Source organism: Tamandua tetradactyla, chromosome 7 (assembly GCF_023851605.1).
Source record: "Tamandua tetradactyla isolate mTamTet1 chromosome 7, mTamTet1.pri, whole genome shotgun sequence".
NCBI classification, from domain to species: domain Eukaryota; kingdom Metazoa; phylum Chordata; class Mammalia; order Pilosa; family Myrmecophagidae; genus Tamandua; species Tamandua tetradactyla.
The window spans coordinates 44,994,233-45,012,523 of record NC_135333.1 but is presented as its reverse complement, the minus strand read 5'-3'; the positions used below and the strand labels follow the sequence as shown (position 1 = coordinate 45,012,523).

The window sequence follows — 18,291 nt, the reverse complement described above, 5'->3', positions numbered from 1 at the left end:
ATTTTTAAATAAACCCACAATTTATCTCATTTAAAAAAGGGGGGGGGGTGCTGTGATAGGTCATTCTGAAAATGCAGGTGGCCCCTAGGAGAATGTAGGGCAGGCTGAGATCACTTCCCAAATGTCAACAAGAAGCAGAAAGGGGTGCAATTGGAGGGAGCAGAACACTGTAGAAGTAGCCTGTGGGAGGAAAGCCCTGTAGGAAACCTACTGTATGTGTGTGCATCTGTGTGCGTGTGTGTGTGTGTGGTCATCGGGGAGGGGGGGCAGTTTGTATTACCAAGGGGTTCCTGACAAGATAAGAGCCAATAACTATTTAAATGCAATTAAAAAAATTGATTCCTCATTTTTAGGTTTTTCTTTTAATGCTGTATGGTGGGGATCACATTTCATTTTTTTTCCATGTGAGTATCCCGTCATTGCAACAACATTTGTGGATTTTTTGGAGGGTTGGGAGTGGGGGAGGAGTGCATGGGCCGGGAATCAAACCCAGATTTCTGGCATGGCAGCCAAGAATTCTTCCACGGAACTACCCTTGTACCCTCTTTTAGGAGCTTTTTAAAAAAAAGAGGCAGAAAGATGTCCAGAGACCTAAGAACTTTCTAGACATCATCTTTTTTATTTGCTAAATAGGATCCCTAAGGTACTCTGAATCTCAAAATGTTCTCCTCATTGTGTGAAATTAGATAAGATTTTTATTTGACATTAAGCTTATATAAAGTGCGTAGCATAAAAAAAAGCATAAAGTGCTTAGCATGCCATCAGCAAGTCATCAATAAATGTACCGAGTTAACTAAAATCCATATAAGATTTTTATTTGACATTAAGCTTATATAAAGTGTGTAGCATAAAAAAAAGCATAAAGTGCTTAGCATGCCATCAGTAAGTCATCAATAAATGTACCGAGTTAACTAAAATCCAAAGTCCTTACCATAATTATAAAACCTTATTTGATTTGGCCTCTGCCTGCCTCTCAGGATGTGAGCTCCTATCACTCTTCCCCTTGCCCAAAATGCACCACCAAGAAAAGTTTTAAAAAATGAGCTAACCCTGTATCATTATATTGATATTTCTTTTTAGTCTCCAGTGGAGACTGGAGGAGATAGAAGGAAATACCTGAAATTGTGGAATTTGTAACCCACACTGTACTTTGAAATATGTTCTATAACTATTGTCAAAATGTACTTTGAAATGTACCACTTTTTTGCATATGCTATATTTCACAATTTTAAAATGTTTAAAAAAAAGTAAAGAAAGAAAACAGGAAAGGTTAGCGCCAGGGAGAGAATTAGGGTGAGATGGGATATTGTTCCAGGATAAGAGACTAAAGAGATAGAACAGTCCATGTAATGCATGACCCTAACCTAGGTTCTGGCCTGAACAAAACAGGTTCTGAAAACACCTGAGGGGCCAAGGGAGCTTACTGGGTGAGATGATAGCGTCACTGCTACTTTTCTTAGGTGCTACTGGGACAGCACTGTAGTCACAGAGAGGACCGTCCTTCCCTCTGTCCTTAGGGGGGGAAAGTGTGCCAAGCGGTAGAGTGCCAGACCTGTCATTTGCTCTGCAGCTCAGCGAAAGCCAGATGGCCACACAGCACCCATCACGGGGACAGAGCCACAGACATTACGCGTGGGAGCGTGTGGGGGTGTGCTGTGCACCACTCTTGACTGTGCTGCAAGCCAGAAAACTTCAAAATATACCATTTAAGAAGGTATATATTTCCTGGCCCATGCACCCCCAAAAAATATATAATAAAAATAAACAAAAAGAAAAATAAAAAGGTATATATTTGTTTTCAACCCAAAGTATACATGCTGTCAATGAGGCGTCAAGTTCAGAGAGAAGGCAAGATCTGGTAGCCACCCGCCTGGCCTCCCTGAAACGGGGAGAACCAGCTGCCCCTGAGGTGGAGAACTGAGGTCGGCCAGCATCTGAGGGCAACTGAACATATTCTGATGGTGCAGAACCAAAGTTAAAGCATTCTAGGGGTAGTAACAGCATCAATCTCTTCATGTTCTCAGCTGCCTCAGAGCCACTCTGCCCACACAAAGGAAACTCTAATAAGATATGGGCTAAACTGAGATGGAGAACCCAAAGTTAAAAGCCAACGACAGAAGCTAAGGGTTAAACTTCAGGCCCCTAGAGCAGCGCTATTTCTATGAAATGTGGTCAGAAACCCCAATAAGGCCACCCTGGAAACAAAGCATATTTCAAAGCAAGCAAACAGACCACTGTCCCTGAACTGCATCTTGGCCACATACCAGAGCTATTCAGATTGTCCTACTCACTCTGTCTGGGGCCCCTCTGCCCAACCCTGGCCACCTCACTGCTACCTTTTCCTCTGAGAAGCAAGGGATCTCACCAGGCACGGCTCTGAAATCATAGCTGTGGTGAAAGCTGCAAGAAGTCTTTACCTACAGCATGGGAAACGGGGTTTTTCTGATATTGTAGCTGGACTTCTCTGGAATAGCACACCAGCCCTTGAACTGCTCTCTCCACCGCAGGCAGGAGGCACATGGACCACAAAGGGGAGCTGCAAGTAGCTACCACCCTGAATGAAAACTCAGTCGTATGATTTCTGCCTGTGTAGGGGGGAAAAGCAGCATATCCAGCAGCTCCTGGTCCACCTACCTAGGGACCACTCTGTCCCACCCAGGCTGGGGGGGCAATGGGGAGGAGGGCACAGTGAGAAAGAACAGGGACTCCACCCCACCTCCACCCCCAGTCTTAAGCCTGCATCGGCTGTTTCTGTTGAACACAGACTTTGCTGGGCAAGAGCCAGAGCACAGGTGGTGAGATACGAGACTGGGCCAGCAGCTGTGCGAGGCATTCCACATGTGTCACTTAATCTCTCTGTCCACTGAACCCCTCAAACAATCCCTGTGCATCTGGGAAGAGGTCTTTCCTCTGAGGATACAGGCTAGGGAGCTGAGTATGAGGTCACCTCTACCACCCAATTCTCCCCACCTCAGGGCTTCTGCCCTGGCTGCTGTCAGCAGACCTCGCAGGGCAGGGCTTGAACTTCCCCTCCCTCTAAAAGGCCCAACCTGAGCACACGTCCTCCAGTAGCAAACAGGGCAGTAGATCTGTACCCCACCACCAGAGGCCCACAAGCACTGGGCCTTCTCAGAAAACCACCAAGCCACACCCCTCCCCCAGGTAGGGCTGTTCATGGAGAGGGCAGAGAAGCAGGAAGACCTCAGGTGGTTAGGCACTCAGCCTCCAGACCACTGATTCCCACCACCCTGGAACCCCCTCTCCTCCTCAAAATAGGTGGCACCAGAAAAAAAGGTTTTATTTCTTCATAACAAAACCTTTCAGAATTTGAACTACCAAGGGCACAAATCAAATAATTAGCAAATAAATAATAGGAGATATTACAGAATGAGCAAAAACCTAAGTGAATTGGGAAAGCAGGAATAGAAGGAAGTACCCTCAGCATAATAAAGGGCATTTATAAAAACTCAGAGCTAGCATTGTTCTCAATGGTAAGAGACTGAACACTTTCCCTCTAGAGTCAGGAAAAAGACTCTAGAGTCTTTTTGCCCACTGTCATCCTGGCTATACCGTCATCCTGGCTATACTGTCATCCTGGCTATACAATATTGTAACAGAAAGTTCTAACCAGAGCAATTAGGCAAAAAAGAAAAATAAAACACATCCAAATTGGAAAGGAAGAAGTAAAATTATCTCTAACAGCAGAAGATATGATTCTATACATAGAAAATCCTGAAGAATTTATAAGAAAGCTACTAAAACTAATAAATGAATTCAGCAAAGTTGCTCGATACAAGGTCAACATACAAGTCAGTCATGTTTATACACCAGCAATGAACGATCTGAAAAGGAAATTAAGAACACAATTCTATTTACAATAGTATCCAAAGGAATAAAATGCCTAGGAGAAAATTTAAGTAAGGAAATGGCAGAATTATATACTGAAATCCATAAAACACTACTGGAAGAACCTAAAGACAACATAATAAAAGGAAAGGCTCTCTGCTCATGAACTGGACAAATTAATATTAGGATAACCATACTCCCCAAAGGGACCTTAGACTCAAGGCACACTCTCCAGTCCCCAGCCACAATCCAATGCCCTTTCTGGAGAAATGGAAAAGTCTCATACTCACATGGAACTGCCAAGAACCACAAAGAGCCAAAACATAATAAAAAAGAACAAAGCTGGAGAACTCACATTTTCCAATTCAAAGCTTACCACAAAGCTACAGTATTCAAAACTGTGTGGTTATGGCATAAGGACTGACACACAGACCAACAGAATAGAACTGGGCATCCAGATATAAACCCACATATCCATGGCCAGTTGAATTTCAACAAGGGTACCAAGACCATTAAATGGGAAAAGAATACATTGGGAAACCCAGAAACCAGTAAATGGGCTCTCCTGGTCATAAGGAACATTCAGCTGGTACACAGAGCCTATCACTCCTTTTTCCAAATAGAGGCCTGGAGCCCTCAGGAGTGTACGGACCAGGAGGTGGGCACATGGAAACAAGCCACACTGCACTCCACACCATGTCCATACATTCCACACCATGCCTAGCAGCAGGCATTTCTACATTAGCTGTGGACAGAGGCAGCTGAAATACCCAGCCACACAGCCCAAGGTCAATCCAAGCAGCACTTTGGGGGCTACCAGCCCCATCAGGCCTAAAAGCAGAGTATCCTCCGAGGTGCACACGGCCGTCCCCCCAACCCTGGGGTTGGGGGCTTTCAGCATGCACCAGGACCAGCGGACCTAGGTGGAATCACACGGAGTCTCCATCCAGCTCACTAGCTATTGCAGACAGGGACAGGTGAGCCTGAGGGGAAGAGGAGGCCCATCTCATGGGAAGACACAGAAAGTGCCACCTGGCAAACTGCCTAGCCATAAACAGACCCTCAAGTAGAGTTGCATCCCCTGCCTAAGGCCCAGGCCTTGGTTTGGCAGGGAATTACTGACAAACCAAGCGTAAAGCCAACACAAATCCAAGCAAATACAAACTTTAGACAACTGAAGAAAATCAACTTCCAAAGTAACCCTATCAGCATAATCAAATGCCTTGAAGCCAACAAAAATCACAAAGCATATGAAGATGCAGGCAGATATAGCTCAGCCCAATGAACAAATTAAAATACTTAAGGAGACACAGACTCTAGAAAAACTAATCAAAGATGTTTATACAAATCACCTGAATAAATAGGAAACAGCATATATCACAGAGATGAAAGACGCTGTAAACCAAATTTAAAATACAATAGAGAAACACAACAGCGGATCTGCAGAGGCAGAAGAAAGAACAAGTGAATGAGAGGACAGGATAACTGAATTAAGAAACACAAAACAATAAATGGCAAAAAAGATGGAAAATTTTGAATTAGATCTCAGAGAAATGATGGGCAACACAAAGCACACAAATACAAGAAACATAGGTATCCTAGGAGGAAAAAAGAAGAGTAAAGGCTCAGGAAGATTAGTTGGGGAGATAATGGGGGAAAACTTCTAAACCCTTATAGAAGATATATATATATGCAATTCAAAGAAGCCTAATGAACCCCAAATAGAATAAATCCAAATAGGCCTATTCCAGGATACATACTAATCAAATCAGTCTATCAAATGTGGAGGAGAAGAGGAAAGTCCTAAAAGCAGCAAGAGAATATCGACTTACCACATACAAGGGAAATCACATAAGATTGAGTTTGGCTGACAAAACAGGCACCGTGGAGGCAAGAAGGCAGCGCATGATCCTGAAAGAGAAAGACTTCCAGCCAAAAACTCCTTATCCAGCTAAGTTGTCTTTCAAAAGTTAGGGAGAAATTAAAATTTTCAAAGGCAAACAAAGGCTGAAAGAATTTGTTAACAAGAGACCAGCTCTACAAGAAATACTAAAGGGAGTTCTGTCAGCTGAACAAAACAAAACAAAACAAAACACCAAAACACAGGACAGGGAGGTGTAAAAGAGAGCACAGACTGAAGAGTACCAGTAACGATAACTTAAAGGATAAAAAGAGAAAGAGGGAAAAGGATATGTAGATCTGAAAAGCAAAAACCAAAGAATAAGATGGTAGAATGAAGATCTGCTTTTACAGTAATAACTTCGTATGTTAATGGACTAAAATATACAGATTGGCAGAAAGGATTAAAAATATGATCCAAACAATAAATAAATAAACAAAAAAACACAAAAAGTATGATCCATCTATATACTGTTTATAAGAAACTCATCTTAGACCCAAGATTACAAATAGGTTGAAAGTGAAAGGATGGAAAAAGATGTTCCATGCAAGCTGTAACCAAAAGAAAGCAGTAGTAGTTATACTAAAATCACACAAAATAGACTTTAAATGTAAAGATATCATAAAAGAGAAGGAAGAACACTACATATGAATAAAAGGGACAGTTCACCAAGAAGAAATAACATTCATAAATGCTTATGCTCCCAATCAAGGAACTCCAAAGTACATGAGGCAAACATTGGCAAAGCTGAAGGGAACAACAGATCTTTCAACAATAATAGTGGGAGACTTCAATATACCACTCTCCTCTACAGATAGAACAACCAGAAAGAGGATCAACAAAGAAATAGAGAACTTAAATAATCTGATAAATGAATTAGGCCTAACAGATATATATAGATCATTATACCCCCCAAACACCAGGATACACATTCCTCTCTAGTGCTCATGGAATATTCTCCAGGATAGATTATATGCTATGGTTCAAAAAGGGTCGTTATAAATTTTCAGATTATTCAAAGCACTTTCTCTGATCACAATGGAATGAAGCTAGAAATCAATAACCACCAAAGAACTGGAAATTTCACAAATATATGAAGATTAAATGACGCACTCTTAAACAATCAGTGGGTCAAGGAAGAAACTGCTAGAGAAATTGGTAAATATCTACAGATGAATGAAAATGAGAATACAACATATCAGAATGTATGGGACACAGCAAAGGCAGTGCTGAGAAGGAAATGTATTACCCTGAATGCTGATATTAAAAGAGTGAAAATCAAAGACTTAACTATACACCTCGAGAAATTAGAGAAAGAACAACCTAATCCCAAAGCAAGTAGAAGAGAAATAGCAACGACTAAAGGAGAAGTAAATGAATTGAAGAAAAAAAAAATCAACAAAACCAAAAGTTGAATATTTGAGAAAATTAATAAAATCAATGGACCTCTAACAAGGCTGACAAAGAAATAAAAGAGAGTAGATGCAAATTTAAAAAATCAAAAATGAGAGAGGGGTCATTCATTACCATGGACCCTGAAGAAATTTTTAAAAATTGTAAGAGGATAATACAAACAACTTATATGCCAACAAAATAGACAACTTAGATGAAATGGATACATTCGGAGAAACACATGAACAGCCTACACTGACTTGAGAAAAAACAGAAGATCTCAACAAATCAATCACAAGCATCAAAAATCTTACAAAGAAAAGCCCAGAACCAGAGGGTTCACAGGAGAATTTTATCAAACATTCCAAAAAGAACCTTAACACCAATCTTGCTCAAACTCTTCAAAAAAACTGAGGAAAAGCAAACACTACCTAACTCATTTTATGAAGCTAACAGCACTCTAATACCCAAACCAGATAAAGATGTCACAAGAAAGCAAAACTATAGACCAATCCCCCTAATGAACATAGAAGCAAAAATTCCCAATGAAAAACTACCAAATAGAATCCAATAAGACATTAAAAGAATTGTACACCATGATTATGTTGGGTTCGTACCAGGAATGCAAGGATGGTTCAACACAAGAAAATCAATCAATGAAATACTTACTAAAAGAAATCAAAGAAGACTTAAATAGGTGGAAAGACATTCCCTGCTCATGGATAGGAAGGCTAAATGTTGTTAAGATGTCAATTCTATCCAAATTGATCTACAGGTTCAATACAATACCAATCAAAATTCCAACAGCCTACTTTGAAGACTTGGAAAAGCAAATTATCAAATTCACCTGGAAGGGAAAGAGACCTCAATGAACAAAAATATCCTAAAGAAGAATGAAGTGGTAGGGCTAACACTTCCTGAATTTAAAGCTTATTATAAAGCCAGAAGAGTCACAACAAAATGGTTTTGGCACAAAGACAAAAGCACTGACTGATGGAACTGAATCAGGAATGTGGAATTAGACCACCAAATTTATGGTCAATTGATCTTCAACAAAAGCCTCAAATCTACTGAACTGGGACAGAATAGTCTTTTCAATACATGGACATGGGAGAACTGGATATCAATAGCCAAAAGAATGAAAGAACACCCTTCCCTTATATCCTATACAAAAACTAACTCCAAGTAGATCAAAGACTTAAATATAAGAGCCAGTACCATAAAACTTCTAGAAGAAAATGTAGGAAAACATCTTCAAGACCTAGTAATAGGCGGTAGCTTCTTAAACTTTATACCCAAAGCACAAGAAACATAAGAAAAAAATAGATAAGTAGGAACTCCTTAAAATCAAAAGCTTCTGTGCCTGAAAGGACTTTGTCAAAAAGGTGAAGAGGCAATCAATTCAATGGGAGAAAATATTTGGAAAACACATACCAGATAAAGACACATACCAGATAAAGGTTTGATACCTTGTGTACCTAAAAAAATCATATAACTCAACAACAAAAGAACAAACCCAATTATAAAATGAGGTAAAGACATGAATAGGCATTTTTCTGAAGAGCAAATACAGATGGCTAAAAAACACATGAAGAGAAGATCATCTTCATTAGCTATAAGGGAAATGCAGATCAAGACTACAATGGCATATCACCTCACACCTATAAGAATGGCTGCTATTAGACAGGAAACTACAAATGCTGGAGAGGATGTGGAATAATTAGAACACTTATTCACTGCTGGTGGGGATATATAATGGTACAGTCACTGTGGAAGACAGTTTGGTGGTTCCTAAAAAAATAAATATCAAATTGCCCTAAGACCCAGCAATACCAATACTTGGTATACACCTGAAGAGCTGAAAGCGGTGACATGGATAGACGTTCGCAAATTGCTGTTGATAGCAGCACTTTTCACAACTGCCAAAAGATGGAAACAATCCAAGTGCCCATAAACAGAGGAGTGGTTTAACAGAATGTGGTATATATATATATACGATGAATTATTATGCAGCAGTTAAATGAAATGAGATCCTGAAGCATATGACAACATGGATGAATCCTGAAGACATAATGCTGAGTGAAATAAGCCAGACACAAAAAGACTGTATAAGGTTTCACTATTACAACCCTGGTAAAGGTAAACCCAGAGGCTTATCGTGTAGAATATAGGGGACCCAGAGATACACAGAGGTTAGAGATGGTGATGGTTAGCAAATAAGATTGAACTTAAATGTAAGGGAATGGATACAAGCAAAGGCAGTCCATTAGTAATTTTTCCAAAATTGTAATTTTTCAAATTGAAGATGTGTATGATTGAAAAGGGATGTATAGAGCCATGTATCCCACTGATTAACTATACAAATATAAATAAGTTCTTGCATGAACTACTTCAAAGGTATGCTTCTTGTACAAAGAGTCAATAAAAGGGTATGGGGGAAGTACTACTGCATGCTATGGCCCATATTTAATAGGAAGATATTACCAGTGCCATAGCAATCACCAGGGGTAAATAACTGCGGGGAGGGAGGAAGGACAAGAGTTAAAGGGGGGTTTGGATGTTCTATTCTCTGAGGGTGTGTTTTTTTCCAAAATTGTAATTTTTTTTCAAATTGAAGATGAGTATGATTGAAAGGTGATGTATAGAGCCATGTAGCCCACTAATTAACTCTACAAATATAAATAAGATCTTGCATGAACTACTTCAAAGGTATGCTTCTTGTACAAAGAGTCAATAGAAGGGTATAGGGGGGAAAGTACTATTGCATGCTATGGCCTATATTTAATAGGAAGATTATCACCAGTGCCATAGCAATCACCAGGGGTAAATAATTGTGGGGAGGGAGGAAGGACAAGAGTTAAAGAGGGGGTTGGATGTTCTATTTTCTGAGGGTGTGTTTATAGGTTATTTTTGTAATTGGAACAATGCAAATTGTCTAAAATTGAGAGTGCTGCTGATTGTACAACTAAATGAGGATGATGTGAGACGTGGATTGTTTACTTTGGACATTATAATGATGCCCAATGGACGGAGGTGGTGAAGAATACACCTTCTGAGAAGCAGAATGGTGGACTGTGGTGTACACATATGACGGAATAGTGTGCGGCTACAGAAAGGAACAAAATCATGAGGTGCGCAACAAAGAGAATGAACCTTGGGGACATTATGTGATGCAAAATAAGCCAAAAGAATAAATATTGTAAGGTCTCTCTTAGAACATACTTACAAGAAAATTGGGACCTAGGCTGTATGCTCTTTATAGCAGGCACATTTAGTCTGGAACTGTTAATTTTATTCCTAGATTTTGAGATGCTGAGCTATGTATGTATAACCCAGTATCTCCCTGGAACTTTGGCTCCCTGCGGAACACCTAAGATTCTGAGTTGTAGCTCTGCAGCTCTGAAAATCAGCATCGCTACATACAGCAACTGCTAAAGAAACCGAAAAAGAGATCAGGTTTCAATTAGAAATAAGAAAGAAGCCGAGTCCTCAATCTTGGGGTTTGTTCATATGAAACTTATCCCTGCAAAGGATAAGCTAACCCTACTTAAAATTAGGCCTAAGAGTCACCCCCCAAATAACCTCTTTCGTTGTTCAGATGTTGCCTCTCTCTCTCAACCAACATGACAAGCAAACTCACTGCCCTTCCCCTCTCTACATGGGACATGACTCCCAGGGGTGTAAATTGTCCTGACAACGTGGATCAGAAATCTTAGAATAAGCTGAGACTCAGCATCAAGGGACTGAGAAAATCTTGTAGACCAAAAGGGGAAGTGAGAAATTAGACAAAGTGTCAATGGCTGAGAGATTTCAAACAGAGTTGAAAGGTTATCCTGGAGGTTATTCTTACACATTATATAAATATCACCATTTTAGTTAAGGTGTACTAGAGAGGTAAGAGGGAAGTGCCTGAAAATGTAGAGCTGTGTTGCAGTAGCCATGCTTCTTGAAGATGATTGTAAAATGATAAAGCTTTTGCAATGTGACTGAATGACTGTGAAAACCTGTGTCTGATGCTCCTTTTAGCTACAGTATGGACAGATGAGTAAAACATAGGGATAAAAATGAATAAATAATAGGGGTACAAATATTAAAATAAATTTAGTAGATTGAAATGAGAGTGATCAATGAAAGGGAATGATAGGAGTATAGGAAAAAAATAGGGGAAACAAAGGCTAAAATATATTGTGTAGATGGAAATACTAGCCATCAATGAGAGGGAAGGGTAAGAGGTATGGTATTATGAATTTTTCTTTTTTCTCTTTATTTCTTTTTCTCAATTGATACAAATGTTCTAAGAAATGATCATGGTGACGAATATACAACTATGTGATGATATTGTGTTATTGACTATATACCAAGGATGGAATGATCATATGGTAAGAATGTTTGTGTTTGTATGTTGTTATGTTAAAAAAATAAGTAAAAAAAAAGAAAGAAAGAAGCCAACTGTGTCAGGCTAAGGTAAATCAGAATACAGGGGTAAGGATGACACTGTTTGTATTTTAGAACTTCACCTACTGTATGAAACCCAAGGAAGAGAGGTTTATTTTGTCCCAAACCTAAATTTTCTATAGCACATAATCTAACTTAATCTGTCTGAATAGCTTATTTAAACAACCCAAACACATGGAGCCCAGAATGGGAACAAGGGCTTATAATTCTGCATAGCTTAATGTAATTGGATATATCCTAGAGTATTGGGCCGATAACTAAAAAGTATTGGCAAAGTCCCTTGAAGGACTGGAGGAGAAATAGGGACCTGTCAAACTTTACCATGGAGAAAACCCCTGATACTGTCTCAAACATTAGGGACTCCCAAATTAATAGGTCAAGCCTTTGATCTTTTTTTTAATTATTAATTTTTTTAAACATAAAAAACAAACACATTCTTACCATATGATCATTCAATTCTACATATAATCAGTAATCCACAATATCATCATATAGTTGTATATTCATCACCACGATTTCTTAGAACATTTGTATCAATTCAGAAAAAGAAATAAAAAGCAAACAGAAAAAAATTCATACATACCATACCCCTTACCCCTCCCTTTCACAGATCACTAGTATTTCAATCTACTAAATTTATTCTAACATTTGTTCCCCCATTATTTATTTTTAATCCGTATGTTTTACACATCTGTCAAAAAGGCAGATAAAAGGAGCATCAGACACAAAGTTTTCACAATCACACAGTCACAGTGCAAAAGCTGTATCATACAATCATCTTCAAGAAACATGGCTACTGGAACACAGTTCTACATTTTCAGGCCGCTCCCTCCAGCCTCTCCATTACACCTTAACTAAAATGGTGATATCTATTTAATGCGTAACAATAACCTCCAGGATAACCTCTCGACTCTGTTTGGAATCTCTCAGCCATTGACACTTTATTTTCTCATTTTGCTCTTTTCCCTTTTGGTTGAGGTTTTCTCAATCCCTTGATGCTGAGTCCCAACTCATATTCTAGGATTTCTGTCCAACTTTGCCAGGAAGGTCCACATCCCTCGGAGTCATGTCCCACGCAGAGAGGGGTTGGGCAGTGAGTTTGCTTGTCCTGTTGGCTGAGAGAGAGAGGCCACATCTGCGCAACAAAAGAGGTTCTCTTGGGGGTGACTCTTAGGCCTAATTTTGAGTAGGCTTAGCCTATCCTTTGTGGGGTTAAGTTCATATGAACAAAACCCAGACTGAGAGCTCAGCCTATTGCTTTGGTTGTCCCCACCGCTTGTGAGAATATCAAGAATTCTCCACGTGGGTAAGTTGAATTTTCCCCCTTTCGTACCATTCCCGCAAGGGGACTTTGCAAATAGTTTTTTATTCACTGTTCAAATCACTCTGGGACTTATCGGGCAAGCCCTTGATCTTGAGGCTTGCTCTTGTGAAGCTTATGTAGGTAGCACAGAAGCTAAGCCTACCTAAATTATGCCTAAGAGTTACTTCCAGAAACCTTTTTTGTTGCTCAGATGTGGTCTCCCTCTCTCTAAGCCCAACTCTGCAGGGAAAATCATTACCCTCCCCATAATGTGGCCCATGACATGCAGGGGTGCAAGTCTCTCTGGCAACAGGGGACATAACTCTGAGGGATGAGCCTGGCCCTTGCCCTGTGAGATCAACAATGCCTTCCTGACCAGAAGGGAGAAAAGAAATGTAAGAGAATAAGGTACCAGTGGCTAAGAGAGTTAAAATAGAGTTGTAAGAGAATAAGGTGCCAGTGGCTATTCTGGAGGCTACTTTTAGCTAGAAAGTGCTAATTATCATTATTTGGCAAACCCCAACCAAAACCATTCCTGTTAACCCTGAAGAACACCTAAGGCTCTGAGAATCTACAAACTTTTCATGCACTAAGATTACATTCCAGAAACCTACAACCTCCAGATGATTCCCAGACCAGATAATATCTGAAACCTAAAGATGTCAGCCTCTTCAAGAACATCAACTAGTTATATCCCCCTATTCCATATTATTGACACACCTTTCCAACATGGAAAAGTTAGAATGGGCATAGCCCAAATACTCCTAAAGAATGGGAGAAGGAGTTATAACAGAGAAGATAGGATTTAACAAATGAGTATAACTGCTGAATCACTACATTGATATTTTAGTCTCTAGTGTCTTGTAGCTGCTAGAAGGAAACACCTAAAACTGTGAAACCATAACCCATACCAGACTCTGAAATCTGTTGTATCACTACTTGTTACAATATATTGTGAAATTTATTGCTTTTTGTTTATATCTCATGATAAAAAATGTTTTGTTTTTTTAAAAAACCACAATGAGGTTTCCCAGACCATGCACCCCCCCCCAAAACACACACACACACACACACACACACACAATGAGGTACCACTTCATACCAACCAGAATGGTTATTTGAAAATATGGAGAACAAGTATTGGCGAGAAAATGGAGAAACAGGAACTTCTTTCCACTGCTGGAGGGAGTGTAAAATGATGTAGGTGTGGTATAAAACAATTTGGCAGTTCAAAAGGTTAAGCAAAGTATTATCAATATAACTCAGCAATCCTACTTCTAGGTATTTACTCCAAAGAACTGAAAGCAGGGACTCAAACAGATCTGTACACCAATGTTCATAAGAGCAATATTCACAATAGTAAAAAGGAAAGCAACCAACTGTCGGTCCAGAGAAGAATGGATAAGCATTAGGTGGTGTATCTACACAATGGACTATTTTCAACTGTGAAAGGAAGGGAAGTGCTGGTCCATGCTACCACATGGGTGAACGCTGACGACGTCACAATGAGTAAAAGAAGCCAGATAGTGCAGGCCACATATTGCAGGATTCCAGTTATATAAAATATCCAGAAGAGATAAATCCCTAGAGACAGAATGTAGTGGGTGGTTACCAGGAACTGAGGGGACAAAGGAATGGGGAGCAACTGCTCAATGGATAGGGGTTTTCTTTGGGGTGATAGAAATGTTTTGAAAGTAGACAGAAGTAGTGGTTGTGCAAAATAGCAAATATAAAGAGATGTACTAAATGCCACTTAAAAATGGTTAATTTTACGTCACGTAAATTTCACGCCACTTAAACAAACAGGCGCCTAGGTGTTGAAAAGTGGGATGAGGAGGAGGGAGGGGAGACGGGTCTCCGGAAGGCGGGAGGAGCCTGTACGCCGGGAACTGTTTCTAAGCCGGGCTTAGGGCCCGACGGGGTTGCACCGGGTTGAGGCTGGGGAAACAGAAACAGTTCAGAAAAGCAAATTTCCGAGCTCTCGAGTTGCAAAGTTTAAATATCCGCCCGAAAGTCACAGCGCGGACAGAAGACAGCTGCCTGCCTGCGGAGCTGGGCATGGGGTGGCTGGAGGCGGCGGCAGCGCAACGGAGTCTGCAGAGCTCACGGGCCGCCCGCCACTCACCTGCCGCCCTGGGAGGCCCCGGGCCGGAAGGGGCGGCCCTGGATCGGCACGGGGCCTCCGGGAGGCGGCAGCAGCCCAGCCACCCATGGTCTTCACCCTCCATCGGCTTCTCTTGCTAGCTCCAGTCGCACTGCAGCCCACATGCGGGCAGGGACTCACGCACACACGCGGGTTTCACGCCACACGCCAGCGTCTTCGCCCATGGTAAGAGCTGGCTGAGGTGCCCAACGCGGTGTGGGGACGTCCACCCTGTAGGCAGGGGCTGAGCGGAAGGGCCACGCGGCGGGGCCAGCCCAGGCGCGACCACCCGCCAGGGGCCGAGGGAGAAGGCTGTCCAGGCGGCTGCCCTCCTCCTGCGCCGTCCCGGCCACCTCCTGAGAGCCGCCGAGTCCTTCCTACCCGCGCGGGCTCCTTCCCGGAGACAAGCGATTTCACCAGCTGAAGGACCCAGGTAGTGGGTCCCGGTGCCCACCCCCTCGGCTTGGCAAGATGACTTCGTTTAGTAACTGAAATTAATAAGGGAAACTTGACTGATCTATGGCAAATACCTATTTTTAAAGTTCCAACTAAACCCTTCCAGGCTTCCTAACTTTATCTCCACGACAGAGAGGGAACAGGCCATGCAGCACTCTACCCCGCTAAGACGCCGCTGAGATGCCCGCTCCTCAGCATGCCAGCCTCGCTCTGGGTGTCTTGAGGTGGACTCTGTGGGAGGCGCACTCAATCCAATCATATCAGCATCGAAAAAGATAACTTCCCTTTTTACAAACACCAGACGGCCGCGCGTACACGGGACTCCCTCCACTGTGTCCTGTCTAGTCAGTCGTCCCAGAGGAAGAACTCACAGGGGTCGTGGGGCGCACAGGTTCTCTTAGGGAAGTGGGGCGGCATGGGTCACAGAAAAGGACAAAGGAAATTAGAAAAGATTCCAAGCTCACTCGGGTCTAGGAAAAAACACTGTACTTGCAAAAAAATTAGAAATCATGATTTGCAATTAAATCTACATTTTTATTAATGAAATTTGAATGGACATATGCAAAAATATATACAATAACCCAGAAAGCTTTAAAAGCTTGTAATAATGGGCTTGTTCCTGCTTCCTAAATGTATTTAAATCCCTTACTGGAAATGTAACTGAAAATGAAATATATCTCCACAAAAGTCCTAAAAACAGAACTGACCAAGGCGCGGAGAGGACACGCAGGGCACCCTAGTCATCCCGGGCCAATCACTGGGCCCTTCACAACAGCGAAGGCGTGGGTTCCGCTGCCCCTGGTCCCCTGCCCCGCTGTCCCCCCACTGCCACCCCCCTTCCCCCTAGGCTGCAACACACAAGCCACAGCCTCGCGCGCAACGGGCTTTAAAACTTCACGCCCGGACCAGCAGCGGCTCCACTACGGCGTGGACTCTCCGCATCGCGGCACCGCACGCGATCTCGTGGGGCAAACTTCCCACCACTTAAGTGTTTAGTCAACACACCCCAAAGCCCGGCAGTCCACGACGCCCGCATCTCTGGGCGCCGGTCTCCGGCGCTTCCGCGCGCGCCAGCTGTCAGCGGAGCCAGGGGCGCAGGCAGACGGGATGTGGGGACCCTGGGAGCCGGGGAACGGAGCGCGGTGGAACGGAGCACGGGGAGCCTGGGCGCTGGGCACGCGTCACTGCCCTCTGGCCCGGCAGCAGCGGCGCGTCGGGGCCAGAACGAGGCCATCGGAAGCCGCGCGCCCGGGCCCAGACAATGGAGCGGCCCGGGCGCCCCCGCCCCTCCGGCGCCCCCGCCCCGCGCCCGCCCCGCGCCGCAGAGGGGGGCCGGCCGGCAGCAGGACGCCGAGCGCCTGAGGCGGAACCGACCCCGGCCCGCCCGCGCGCCTCACGCACTCACCTCGGGCTGCCGGGCCGCGGCGGCCGGCGCGCTCCCGCCCAGCTGCGAACCGACGCGCGCGACGCGAGGCAGACGCGCTCCCATTCATTAACCGCGGCTTTGTCTCGCCCCCGCGCCCCTCCCCGCCCCCGCCGCCTGCCCGCCCGTGACGCCGCCCGGACGGAGCGCCCCTCCCAGGCCGCGGCGCAGGCGGGCGGGGCGGCGCGCGCGCAGGCGCAGTCCCCTTTCTGCGCCCCGCCTCCGGCCAACCCGCGCGCAGGCTCAATATCCCCGCCGCGCCCTGCCCCCGGCCCAGGTGTACGCAGGCGCAGTGTCCCTGCCGCGCCCTGGCCTGGACCTCGGCGGGCGTCTGGGGAGGCGGGGCTTGCGGGCGGCCGGCGGCCCGTGGGGCGGTGACAGGGGACGGACCTTGGGGTCTTGGGGGCGGGAGCCAAGGAGGCGGACCTTGAAGGCAGGGACGGTGGGAAGGCGGGAAGTGGGGGCACGGCTGCCGTGCTTCCTCCTCTGGACCGGCCGTTGGCGGGCACTGGCGCGGGATTTCCGGTCGGTCTGGTTCCTTGCGCGGGCGCAGAGCGCCGAGCATGCGCGCTGTGGGGTGACTCGCGTGGTCATCCCGCGCATGTGCACGCTCCGGACTCGGCGGGGAAGGACTGCGGAGGGACGCGCCTGGGGTTGGGAGGTTCGCGTCCTCCGACCTCGGCTCAGCCCGGGCCCCTCCTCAGGCTGCCGCGGCCCAGGCAGGATGCGGGTGGGCTGCGATCAGGGGAGACACCCCGAACCTCCGGTTCACCCTCCCGCGGGGTCCTCTCGAGGCTTTATGGAGACAACAGCCTCGCCCGGCCGGTTCCGCGGCGCGTTGGGGTGCGGCTAAGCCCTTGCATGTAAGCGATGAAGTGCTTCCGTGCGTGGCCTCGTTCACCTCGGGCGGGGATGCAAGCGCACTCTGGGGCCTGAAGGCCTGGATGAGATTGGCCTCGAGGAACGGCGGGATGTGACTCTGCTCCCCACGCGGCAATCCGGGCCTATGGAAGGAGTGTTTAAATGTTGGAAACTAGTGCAGGCTTGCGTGAACACCGAGTACATTCTGCGGGCCGACTTGGGCCCACGTCCCGCTCCTTTATGACCCTGTTTTAGGCCACAGCTTGTTTTGTAGAAAAATGAAGTATGTTCCCTTGACAAGTCTAAATGTCATGGTTAGGTTCGATAATGTGAGCCAGGTGAGGCCGGCCCCTGCACACAGCCCTCCGTGGCTCCAGAGGGTGTAGACTCCGGGCTGCCCCTTGGCCTCCTCTGCGCTTCCACTGTGCTCCAGACCCACGGGCCGGGACTCCTGGCCTTCCCACATCCATCATCTCTTCTCCATGGGAGCAGAGTTTGTTTCCTTCTTTACT

At 44.5% G+C, this 18,291-nt stretch overlaps 1 protein-coding gene across 3 annotated transcripts in view; it reads right to left on the bottom strand.

Annotated features, from left to right (window-relative positions):
* Positions 1–17,442, bottom strand: part of ZBED4 (zinc finger BED-type containing 4) — a 51,718-nt gene extending 34,276 nt beyond the window's left edge. Inside the window, exon 1 of one of the 3 annotated variants that reach the window (XM_077169209.1) lies at positions 17,345–17,442. The gene's annotated coding sequence lies outside the window, so the exon portion shown is untranslated. Of the gene's footprint in view, positions 1–16,900; positions 16,953–17,308 lie in introns of those variants that run through there. The other 2 variants (XM_077169210.1, XM_077169211.1) reach the window with 2 other exon arrangements.
* Positions 17,443–18,291: the final 849 nt, after the last annotated feature.